This window comes from Microtus pennsylvanicus, chromosome 13 (assembly GCF_037038515.1).
Source record: "Microtus pennsylvanicus isolate mMicPen1 chromosome 13, mMicPen1.hap1, whole genome shotgun sequence".
In the NCBI taxonomy this organism is placed as follows: Eukaryota; Metazoa; Chordata; class Mammalia; order Rodentia; family Cricetidae; genus Microtus; species Microtus pennsylvanicus.
Window position 1 is genome coordinate 39617090 of NC_134591.1, and position 12623 is coordinate 39629712.

General features: G+C 44.7%; 1 protein-coding gene across 3 annotated transcripts in view; it reads left to right on the forward strand.

Moving 5' to 3' along the window:
- Window positions 1-390: 390 nt before the first annotated feature.
- The window catches only part of Dab1 (DAB adaptor protein 1), a 1119830-nt gene continuing 1107597 nt past the window's right edge, over window positions 391-12623 (forward strand). For 2 of the 3 annotated variants that reach the window (XM_075945172.1, XM_075945177.1), the window contains exon 1: window positions 392-685. The gene's annotated coding sequence lies outside the window, so the exon portion shown is untranslated. Of the gene's footprint in view, window positions 686-12623 lie in introns of all 3 variants that reach the window. The other variant, XM_075945176.1, reaches the window with a different exon arrangement.

A 12623-nucleotide genomic window follows, 5' to 3' on the forward strand; every position in this document is an offset into this window, starting at 1 on the left:
TGCCTACAAACAAGCCTGCTCCCGAGGTGTGCAATCATGAGGGTGCATCTGCAGCACCAAGATCCCGTGGGAAGACACTCCTTGGGAAGCTCCAAACAGGCAGCTGGGAACGAGTTGCCATAATAAATCACTGTTGCTTGTCCTAAAGCCCAGACCTTCTTGGGAGCAGACACAGAACGCCTGAGCAGAGAGCTGTTGGGAGACCAGGGATGGTTATAGGAGGTGCTGTTGTTGTCTAGGAGGGAGTCTGCAAGTGGCGAGTGGGTACTGAGGTCCTGTCTTCTTAACAGAGTCCATACTGTGGCCAGGTCCAGCCAAATCACTGCTGCCAGCCCCAGCTCCAGCGTTAGGTGGCGAAATGCTGAAGGGCTCTCCTATTCGGGGGAATTCGGTAGTGATGTATAAGGTATGAAAGATGTAGCCTGCAGAGAGCCGGCACTATCTCTACTGCTGCTGCTGCTGCTGCCACGGCTGCCGCCGCCGCCACTACTGCTGCCAGCAGAGCTGCTGGGAGTGAGCCTCCCTTCTCCCAGATACCCAGCTCCGTGGCATCTCCCGCTCCTTGGCCCCGCACGGACCTCTCCGCCCTAGGGAACAAAAGCAGAGTCCGGACGCCCTGTTCTGCAACCATAGGATGATGAGTCTAGAGGGCTGAGCTGGCAGTGTGGTCCTCAGCGGCTGGAAGGTAGGAGAAGGTGTTGCGCCCGGTGGCCGCAGCGTGGAAGGCTGGGGTGGGCGCGTCAGGGCAAGGGTGGCCACAGGCGTCCAGTCGTCTGGTGGGCGCCGTAGGGAGACTGCAGGGTGGTGGTCCGCAGCGCCGCGGCCGCGATGCCCACTGCGGGCAGGGAGGCGCGTTCCCGCAGCCACGAGGGAGCCCCTGCGTGGGGACTGGAGGCGGAGGAAAAGTCTGATGCCCAAAGCCGTGCGGCGTTGCCTGCGGAAGAGCTGCCCGCAGCACTTGGACTTGGTGGCGCGTTCCGCCGCGCAAAGCGGCCAGGCGGCGGCCGCAGTGTGCGCAAAGTTTTGGGTAGCGCGCAAAGGCGCAGATGAGGGCCGCGCACAGAGGAGCAAGTTGTGATCAGAAAGCCGGGGCGACCCTTAGGACCACTAGGGGGGATTTGCCTGAGAAGGGGACAAGTGCATTCAGCTCCCCTCCAGCACCGAGGAGACAGGGTTGACGCGCAGTCATTTAACCCTTCGGTCCCCAGGGAAAACAACTTCATTCCTGTTGGAGCCTGCCGGACTCTGGCAGTTTAGAGGCTTCTGGTTAGGTCCTCCTATGGTCGTGCGCATTTCCCTGCTCGTGTCGTGGCGTTCTCTTTTCATTTCTGGCCACTTCAATTTAGCTGGCTGGGGGTCTTTCCCTAGGTCTGTATTTTTTACCCCTTGGACCATTGCATACATGTTTTCCCATCTCCGTGCTAGCCTGACTCCTGGATGCTGCTTTGAAAAATGAGATGATTAATCAATTAGGTTAGTGGCCAATTAGGCATAACCTTGTAGAAAAATAATTATGCCGGGCTCTTTGGGCTTTCCATTGGTGATGAGGCAGGAATCGAGCCCAGGTGCAGGAGCTGTTCCCAAAAGATAGGACTGATGGGGCGTGGGGGAGGGTTTCTGGAATTTAAGATTAAGAGGATTCAAATATGCGCTGGTGACCGAGATGGTGGGGGATTGACGGAGTAGGGTGTATGTGTGTTTTAGTTTTTGCTAAGGAAATTAACCCTTGACAGCGCAGTCTGGGTGGACTTTGCAGGCAGCATGGAGTATCTAACGGCTTGGAGGAAAGGTGTGTCCCCTTGCCTGCCTGACCCGCCACCACCACACACACATACAAACCTCCAAGGGGCTCCCTCTGTGAATCGCACCTCCTCGCAGTGGCGTTGCTATGCTTCGAGAAGCTGAGTTTAGAGGATTGCATCTTAGTTTCATGTAGGAAGAATCGTGGCGTTGCAGACAGAGCTTTCTGTGCACTGCCTAGCAGAACACACATCTCCCCCGACTGTGCTAAATAAAGCCATTATTAAATGGGTGCAAAAGGGAGGCAATCTGTTTCCAGGGCTGGGAAGTTCTGCTGCATAGCGAGGCTTTTTTCCCCCCTTTTCTTTTTTGGAACCACTGGTGGGGTTTGGCACTGCAGTATTACAATACAGCCATATTAAAAAGGTCTTCAGAGCGTAGAGCCCTCCACCGCTGCAGCCTTCTTGCCTGCACACTTCCCCATCACATCTCCTTTGCAGGGTGCATGCAGTGCATTCCAAAGGCACCGTGAGCCTTTTAAACTCCTTTTTTGTGCCGAGATTAAGCTGCTGCTATCTATTTAGACACCTGAATATAAGGCAGTAGAATTCTGTTCCCAAGGCAAAAACCTGGAGGTCTTTCCTTGGACAGACAAGGTTTTGCAACAGGTCTTATGTTTGAGATTTCCGGTAATGGGATCCCTTTGGGTTTCATGGTCTCAGAGCTCCCATCTCTACCCGTGATCTGATCGGGGTTTGGACCAAGTGGTCTCTGCAATGCCTGCAGTGCTGACAGGAGCTGGTTCTGAATTTTATGCCTTTTTTTTCCCTTGCTGTGCTGGGTGGGAGGAATAGCTGGGCAGTGCAATGTGGCGCTAGAGCCAGATCCTTCCCAGTGCAGAGGGAGGGAGCTGGCTGGGGCTGCTTAGCAAATAGGAATTACCCATTTAGAAGAGTACCTGGTGATGCTGGTGTCCAGGGGGCAACTGCCAGCCGTCTGTTGCTCTTCTTTTCTTCAAAATGAGTGGCTTCAAAAACAGTGCTTGCTGTTTGCTAAGGATTTTTTTTCTCCCCTTAGAAGCTCAACTTAGCCAATTGCTTTGCAGTGATTATATTTGTTGTAGATTCTAGTGCTAGTCAAGACCTTGCTCTTTTACTAAAATAGACTACTTTTCCCTCCTTTTATAGCAGGAAGATATATGGGAAGAGAACAATGAGAGAGGAAGAGGAAGACAGAAAGGGGTGGTGGTGGAATGGTGAGAAATGAAGATACAGAGACAGAGAAAGCCAAGATTTCAGATACAGTCAGAGAGCGGGAAAGAAAAAAGAGAGATGGGGCGGAGGAAAAGGATGTGGAGGGGATTCAGGGGACAGGGACAGAAAACAGTAACATTAGCACCAAGAGAAAGAACAGTGCTCAGATGAAGCAAGTCGTGTCCTACCCATTTGGCTTGGGGGAAAAAAAGTGAGAGAAGACCTTAAGCTGCCCAAGAGTTGTTCCAGAGAGGCTGCTGCCTGCTACGCACCTTTGATACGAACAGACAGTTACTAAATGAGTGTTGAATCGCAGAGAGCCTGCTAGTCCATTTCGCATCCTCTCATCCTTGCCTGGGGTTCCCCGTTGGTGCAGTGGGGTCAGGACTGCTGTGTTTATAGGGTAGTGCTGCTGTGCCCAGTGGAGAGCTTGCTTTTGGCTGGATCAAGTGAGGCTGAGCAACTAATGATTTGAAAGATGTGTCCTTTTGTTTGGGGATCTTTCTTCCATGGAATGGACAACTTTTTTTTGTGTGTGTGTACTATTTATTTAACCTTAGGGAAATAAAGTGAAGGATAGTGAGGTAATAGAAAAATAAGTCAGCCATTTCTCTTCTCTGGCCTCCTAACCCCCACGCAGGCATTACTTAGGCTTCCCCGCTAATCTTCTGCCCTCTGGAACAGGCCCATCTGCAGCTGATATGATCTTTCTAAAACATGCCTTTGATCACATTTCTTCCCAGATCAAAACCAGAAAGGGCACACCACTGCCTAGAGCATATTATTCAAATTCCTGACCACAGACATCAAGGGCTTTCACTGGTTGGCCTCCTCCCTCCCTCCCTCCCTCCCTCCCTCCCTCCCTCCCTCCCTCCCTCCCTCCCTCCCTCCCTCCCAGTGTTTTACACATGCATTTCAATAATACACCCCATGACTTGCATCCAGTACTGTACCCCCTCATACCAATGCATACAGAATCACACAAATCACAACTTATACATACATACAGTAATGCTAATATAAGCATACAGCCTGGCATACATCCCAACATACATACACAGACACACATGCTGTCACACACATATGCACATGCTTCATTCATCTCACATATGCACACCCAAGGTATACTTACAGCATCACACACTCTTGTATATATATATAATCTTGCTGACAAATATACACATAGTATATTATTCACACATTTACAAGTGTGCTTATAAATAGATAAGCTCATGCACACACAAGCAGTGTCACAAACTTTCACATATATACACCGTCTATTTATACCCATACATCCAATCACACATATCCAAAACCATATCCCTATTTGCTTCCTAGCCGTGCCAACACAGACTTGTACGCGTGCACAAGTACACACAGGCACAGCTGTATTGCATCCCTCACACACTGATGCAGGCCACACTTACATCCACCTGTGTCTACATATGCATTTGTATCCTGTTGGCATTCTACATGTACTGGTACCTTGGCTGTTTTACCCATTGGAAACCACCATGTTGTTCTTCAGTCTAGGGAGCTGAACTCATCACTCAAGGACCATCTTACAAGGAATATCACACAAAGACCCTTGTCTTTCGTGGAGCTCCTCTTCCCTCTGTTCTTGTCACACACATCTTTTGAAGTAGGTATCAGGAGTTTCCAGGATCTATATATTCCAACAGACTGTACATTCCTTCAAAGCAAGGGACAGTTCATTTTCCTTCCAGGGCATACCACAAGCGATTAGCACAGGCATGATTACAGTTTACTGACCACTTCATTTAGGAGCTTCTAAAGGATGGTCAGAGCCCTTAACATTATCCCATTGTTCCTTATTTTCTCTACCCCCTTCCTCCCTCCCTCCTTCCCCCCTCTCTCCCTCTGCCCACTCTCCCTTTACTCTTTTTGTAAAGAGCATTACTCTGAGACCTTCTTGCTATTCTAGAGCTCACTACAGACCTTAAGCTGGCCTTAAACTCACAGCATTCCTCCTGATTCTGCCTCCTGAGTGTCGGGTTTATGGGCATGAGCCCCAACACCGGTTCTTATTTTCTCTTGCTTTAATTTTTTTGTTTACAAAATAATAAAATTTTTCAGTCAAATGGTACACTACCATTTAAGATAAATATAACAATCCCTCCCTTGATTGTTTAAATACATACTGTCTATGTTGAACATACATTGCTAAACATTTGTGCTGCTTCTCGGGCTTAATGCCATGTTTTCCTAACCAGATTGTATCTGTGGACCATGGAGTACAGGCAGGCACACACATGCTCCTTAAGGCAGAAGATGCACATGTAGGTGATGCCCAGCAGCTGTGGGAAATATGAGCACTGCAAGCCACTGGGATCATTTGAAACGATGAGACAATAATATGAACTGAGTTTATTTTAAAATGTTCACTGAATAGCCCCATTAAGTGCACCATCACCCTATGTGATGACACCACAATCCTTACTTTTACAGAAGAACACTAGGCTTCAAGAGGTCAGAAAGAAAAAGGACAGTTGAAACTCAGACCTTCATTTTACTGTCTGTCTGCTTTCTATTTCACCACATAAAGACCTGAGAGCATCAGATATAAGCACTATAGTTTTATGCACCCAGTATTTTCTCAGAACATGAAAGTTTAGAGTCTCCTAGCCCAAGCCTTCAGTTACTTTTCCAGTGAGTTGGTGTGGTGGTTTGGATGAGAATGGCTCTCATAGGGTCATATATTGAATAATTGGTCTCTAATTGGTAGATCTGTTTGGGAAGGATTAGGAGGTGTGGCCTTGTTGGAAGAGTTATGCCACCAGGAATGGGCATAAGGTTTGAAAGCCCATGACATATCCAGCTAGCTCCTCTTCTCTGCCTCATGCTTATGGAACAGGATGTCAGCTCTCAGCTACTGCTTCAGCACCATGTTTGCTTGCTTGCCTGCCGTCTTGTTCCTCTTATGATGGTCGTGGACTTGCCCTCTGAACCTATAAACCCTCAATATACTTCTTTATAAGTTTTCTTGGCTATTGTACCTCTTCACAGCTATTGAAAAGTAAATAGAACAGGTGTCAATTTCTTTCTACAGAAAAAAATGTCTGTCTCACATACATTAGTCAAGCCTCTAGAGACAGTAGAAGGTAGAGTCCTAGCCCAGGTACTTGAGCTCATGGGTCATTGTGTATCCTTACATGTAAGAGCTGATCCTAGAAAGGAGTAAAACCTGTTGCTTTTAGTTGTGTACCGTGAGTCAGTGGTGTGCACAAAGGGTGGCTAGAGACATTCCTACCGGAAAGGGCTGGGCTCTACTGTCACCCATGTCTGGAGACTAAAGCACTAGAAGGGTCAACATTTTCTGTAACCATTTTCTTAAGTGAGCCTTCTATCCCCTGGTTCTACTCAACTGCATTTAAGGTATTATTTAATTAGAATTATATGGCTTGGGACTCTGGGGAATAGTTGTTGATGTGACCTCTGGTCCTATAGGATGGCTGAAAACTATGAATTTGAATAATTTGTTAGTGTTGCAGTAGGTACTGCAGGCCATAAGAGAGTGGATTTGATATTTGACTTTTGGGTAGGGTAATGCACTAGAATTCTACTTATTCACTTACTGCCGGCCTCCTGTAAGTCAGACACGTGGTTGAACTTGCATCCGCCATTCTCGTATTCTATCATTGTATTAATCCTGTGAATAGTGTTATGGTCTTCACTTTATCCTCAGTTAAATGGTGCCAACATGGCAATGATGAAGTCTTTGCTGCAATTCTAACCAAGGAGCAGAGACATTGAGTCCCTTGTCCTGGATCGTGGTGCATGAAGAGCCTACATCCAGCTTAAGCCCTTTGGACCCAGGAAACGGTGCTTTTCCCACTGTGCTGAGTTGCGTCTGGATTGCTGTTGCTAACCACCTGGCATATTAGAGAATAGCCTTGCAGACCCTTCTGTCCAAGAGCTCCATTTAAGAGGAAAAAACATTTATTATGTGCAAGGTTTTGCTCTCTAGGCTTCAGATGTGTAAACTTGGTTTATCTTCACATTCCACCTGGGAAGAACATAAGATGCCAACCAGTGGAGCTGGGATTTAAAATAAGTGACTTGTACTCCTCACTGATCAGTTATACAAGATTCTGGGAGCTCTGTGAAATACTACAGTTTCTAAGCATTTGGAACTACCTCTGGCATCATTATTAGCACCATTGTTACCACCACCACCATTATCATTACCACCGCTGCCACCAACACCACCTTATCATCATCATCATCAGCAGCAGCAGCAGCATTAGCATAATCATCAGCATCATCAGCAGCATCATCACCATCAGCATCATCAGCATCATCACCATCACCATCAGCATCACCATCATCATCAGCATCATCAGCATCAGCAGCATCATCATCAGCATCAATATCATCATCACCATCAGCATCAGGATCAGCATCAGCATCATAAGTATCATCAGCATTGTCAGTAGCAGCAGCAGCAATAACATCAGTAGCATCAGCATCATCATCAGCATCATCAACATCATCAGTAGCAGCGGCAGCAGCAGCAGTAGTACTAGCAACACCAACAGCATTATTGCTGATGGTTTAACAAAAGCTGTCTCTACTGAGATGTTTCATCTTTCTTTCTTTCTTTCTTTCTTTCTTTCTTTCTTTCTTTCTTTCTTTCTTTCTTTCTTTTTTTTTTTTGTTTTGGATTTTCAAGACAGGGTTTCTCCGTAGCTTTTGGTTCCTGTCCTGGAACTAGCTCTTGTAGACAAGGCTGGCCTCGAACTCAGAGATCTGCCTGCCTCTGCCTCCCGAGTGCTGGGATTAAAGGCCTGTGCTACCACCGCCCAGCAAGATGTTTTATCTTTTGCTTATGGTACTTCCCATGCTATTCCATTATATCAAAACAATATCATATTTTTCTATTAGGAGACTAAGTCTTATGAGGTTCTAGAAGGCTGGGAGTCTCATCTCTACTAAGACTAGGATTGGGATTGTGACCCTGTAGTAGGTCTGGTGTTAATGTCAGTTCTCAGTTCCTTTGTCTGGGATTTCCTCACTGGTGCGTGTTGCTGCTCTTTTGTTATTGTTGTGTGTTTTGTTTTGTTTTTTGAGACAGGTTTTCTCTGTGTAACAGTTCTAGGTATCTGAGAACTTGTCGTATAGACCATGCTGGCTTCACAGAGATCTGCCCGCCTCTGCCTTCTGAGCGTTGGGATTAAAGGTGTGCACCACCACCACCCAGTTGTTGCTGCTCTTAACATCCAGCTAAGCATGAAATCCTGAACACTTTCTTATATTTCTTTTATCATCTCAATGCTCAGTGGGACTACTGTCTAAAAAGTTATAGTATTGCATTTTACTAACTGAGTTTTCCTCCTGTCTTTTCCTCCTATTGAGCTGACAGCTATATGAAATGCTGCCTGATGTTTTGTTTATCGTTTTCAATTCCTTAGAAATATAATAACGACATTACCTGCCATGTGTTCTAATAGAGAGATGGGGATAGGTAAACTGGGTCCTTTGTGTTCTGAAGCCTGGGACAGAGAGTGAAAGACACTTTGTGTCAGAGAGAAGAGCTTTTCTAGGGTTGGCATCAGCTGCAGAGGACCACAGTGTGTCACTTTTTGGTTTGCACAAGGAAGCGGTATTATTATCTTCTTAGTAGTGACAGTGCAAGAATACTATATTATTAAAAAAGACTCCCCAAATAGCCACATTGCAAAAAACAGGTGACCTGGTGACATCAGATGACCTTTTAATTTACCTGTCAAAGCACATGTTCCTATTAAACGAGTGTGAATATTAAAAAATTCATTTGTATTTATTGGCTTTCAATAAATAAAGGCATCTCTTTCCTGAAATGAGCTCTGAGCCACAGGTCTTAGACTTCTTTAGTTAACATGCAAAATGCAGCAGCTTTGTGTTTCAAAATGACCCCCGCCCCTGCTGGAGTTTAGATCTTTTAGTGACATTTTTTTCCAAGCAAATATTTACAGGGAAGTTGGAAACCAACAGGAAGGAGGGTTTAAAATGAAAATGTCACCAAACTGAAGTTTATATCTGAGTATAACACATGGTGTCAGCATGGACAGGGTCCTAAGCTCTCAAAATATGTGTTCATTTGTGGAGCCGGCTAACAGCCACACTGCTTTCGTTTGTCAATGTTAAGTCAAGATCATTTTGTAAATGCAATATGATGACCACGTCTATTGCAGCTGTTGGTCTACTGCAGACACAACTTCCGCTGTTTGCTTCCGAATTTTGAACTTTTTGCTGTCTCTAAGGCAGAACGCCTCCATAATCCCTGAATTCTTTCTCCCTAAACACCTTCACTTATACAGTTTCTCCTGCCTGCAGCAACTCTTTTCACACTTCCTTTGTATGGCCTGGTCACTTACTTCTCAGGTCAGCTACCTCGGCCTGCAGTCACTCTTTTGACTGAGGTACACCAATCTTGAACACCACTGATACGGGTGGTTTTGTTTCTTTATCATTTTATAACATATGAATGATAGAGTTTAGTTGTAAAAATGAAGTCTAGAAAAATAAGATGTTAGTAAAAATCCAATCAAATTACAGTCCTTTGTGTTATCTATCATTTTGTGATTCTTCTGATTTATATGCGCGTATGTATACATGCACACATAAATCGCATCTGTTTGTATATTTAATTTTATAATATTTTATCTTGGACATCTACTTTCTAATAGATTTTTGATTGTTTACAAATTAACTTAATGACCTAAATTTTCTTCTACTATCATTTATACATATGTGTATTCAAACACAGACAAACACACCACACACATACATATAGACAGGCAGACAGATACACACACAAAGCAGCCTTTTTTGAGTAAGTTGGTATGGATACACTGCTGTTGTCAATGACTATATACTTTTTAATAGAACAAATATGCCACAGCTTTTTCTGCCATTTCCTTGCTGACATGAATTTAATTTTGCTCACAGATTTTTATAAATGATTCTGAAATTGCCAGCCTTGTACATTTACTGTTTCTATTGATGCTGTAACTCGTACGAGTAGATGCCCCAAAGTAATTTCCCTCAGTGGAAGGATAGGTCTCTCTTAAAGTATAGTAGATGGCGCCATATAACTTTCCAAGGAACGCATTAACTCATGTTTCCTTCCCATGTACAGAGTAACCTTTCCCACTCTTGCTGGCAGCAAGCGCGATCATTCTTTTTCTTGAGCCTCACAGGCAATGGGGTGGTATTGCGTTGCTCCCCTGCTTTGTATTTTCTAGGTGTTTGATAGGCAGGAGCATCTTTTCATATTCATTATGAGACTTGGAGTCCCCCATTCATCATCTTTGCCCAGCGTTCCTCTGGGTTAGGTATGTCTCATTTCATCAGAACACCTTTTATATGGTGGATGGTGATATTCCTTTTCATTTATCTATATCACATCTATTTCCCCCACATAGAGGCGTGATCCAAGTTATAATGATCTCTTTGTTTGTGTCTAAACCAGACTAGGCATTTCCTGACAGCAGCGATGACTAGACCCACAGTCAGGGTGTATAATTCATCTCTAGGTCATTACCTCTAGGCAAGGCCTGAGAAGTGGAGCTAGAAAACACATGACTATAAACATTGACCATGCATGGGCTACCCAAATATATTTCAGCTAACTATGGTCTGTGTGGAATAATTTATGTGCATGGTGTCACATGGACTGAGATATTTCAAATAAGCAAAGTTTCAAGATGACTAATGTTCTGAAAATACTTATAAATGAATTACTTCCATGCTTTCCAAAATAGAATGATTCAGAAATATTGTTGTGAACATCCGTTATTACGCTGAGCTTACACTCGATATGCTTATAGGCTATTTTGAGACACAAGATTGTTTGCCTTTAAATAAGAGAAGCCCCAGACATCTGACCTCGTAGATTTTAAAATTATATTTTTATGTGTGGATTGATTCTTCTCATATCCATGGTTTATGTTTCCGTGTCTTCCTTTTTACTGTCGGATTGTGCTTCTTGTCTTGGTATTGTCAGCTGATCTAGTTTTATGTTCAGTGCTCTTGTATTTCAATCTGTATTAGCTATAGCTGTGAACTAATATAATCAGGAATTATGCCCATTTGAAAGAGCGGTAGGTGATGAGTTCATAGCCACCAGGTGTGGCCTGAGTGCCATTTCCCTGTCTGAAGAGTGTCGCTTTCCAGTAGAGATGTAACTTTTGTTGCACTGTTAGTTTTTTTTGTTGTTGTTTTTTTGTGTTTTTGTTTTTCGAGACAGGGTTTCTCTGTGGCTTTGGAGCATGTCCTGGAACTAGCTCTTGTAGACCAGGCTGGTCTCGAACTCACAGAGATCCGCCTGCCTCTGCCTCCCGAGTGCTGGGATTAAAGGCGTGCGCCACCACCGCCCGGCTTGCACTGTTAGTTTTTTCCTTGCAACTGTATTCTGTTAAAGTGAAACTCCTTGATATGGTGACATGCCTTCTCCGTGAATTAGCACATCAGTCCAATTGCTTATAGCCAAGGCCCTAAACAAAGTGTTTCAAAGGTGTCTTTATAATGATAGTCATTCATGTCTCAGTTTTGTACATGTCTGAGCCCACAGGGAGGCTGTGAGCCAGGAAGTCATAGGTTCCAACCCCTTAACTAGATGATTCCTCATCCCTCGGGTACCATGCCATCTTCATGGTCCAAGATGTGACATCACCATGTCCTCATTCTGGCCAGACGGTAGGAATGGATAAACGGAGCAGAAGAGGAGCTCCCATGTATTTTAAGGACACGGCCGGGAGTCACACCTACAAGTTAGTCTTGTATTCTCATTCCTAACAGAAGAGAGACTAAGGATTATTGTTTTTATTTTGAGTGGATTTATGCCAGAATGGAGCTTCCATTTTTGGAAGATGAGGAGAACGGGTATTGGTAGACACAGCAAGCAGTCCCTCTGACTCTTCACATTCTGGTGTCCTCTCAGCTTGCTTGTAAGTTTGCCAGAGTTTGTGTGCAAGGCAGACATCGCCCACTTTTTCTGTGCCCACCCCCTGCTATGTGAAGGCTGAGAGAGTCCTGCTGCAAGAACAGCTTGGTTTCCAGTCTTTCCCTCCTTGTTCTAATAATGAAAAATACAAGAAAAGATTTGAAGTAACCAATAATTCAAGGTTTGAGGACCCTTTGGACTTCTTGGCTGTTTTTTTTACCTGTGTTTTAGTCCATGTTGTCCTGTCTAAATTTTTATAATTCTACTCAAGGTTAGCTGTCCTTAGTTTTTGCTTAACTCCCATTTCCAGCTATAAGAGGTTTGGGTATGGAGGCCACATGCTTTACACACAGATGTGTTGGGAAAACTCGCTGAGTGTCAAGGGGGACATCAGCCCCCCGTGAATGAAACAAGTGAGTTTGAGGGCTTGTGAATCTGACTGTTTTTTATGACAGGTCCCCAGATAATCAATCTTCATCTTCCTCCTGAAGTCTCTGCACCCCACAGGCTCCTATTGCCTGATTAGTACAAAAGCAAACCTCCCCTTACTCTGGGCTGGCTCTGGAATTGAGTTTGCTTTGGCCACGTGGATGATTACAACTGCTCTCCCTGTTTGCAAAGTAGAATGGCATTTGTTTTCCTTTTGAAAGGGGAAGGAGGCTTCCAGGGAAGATGCGTAAAAG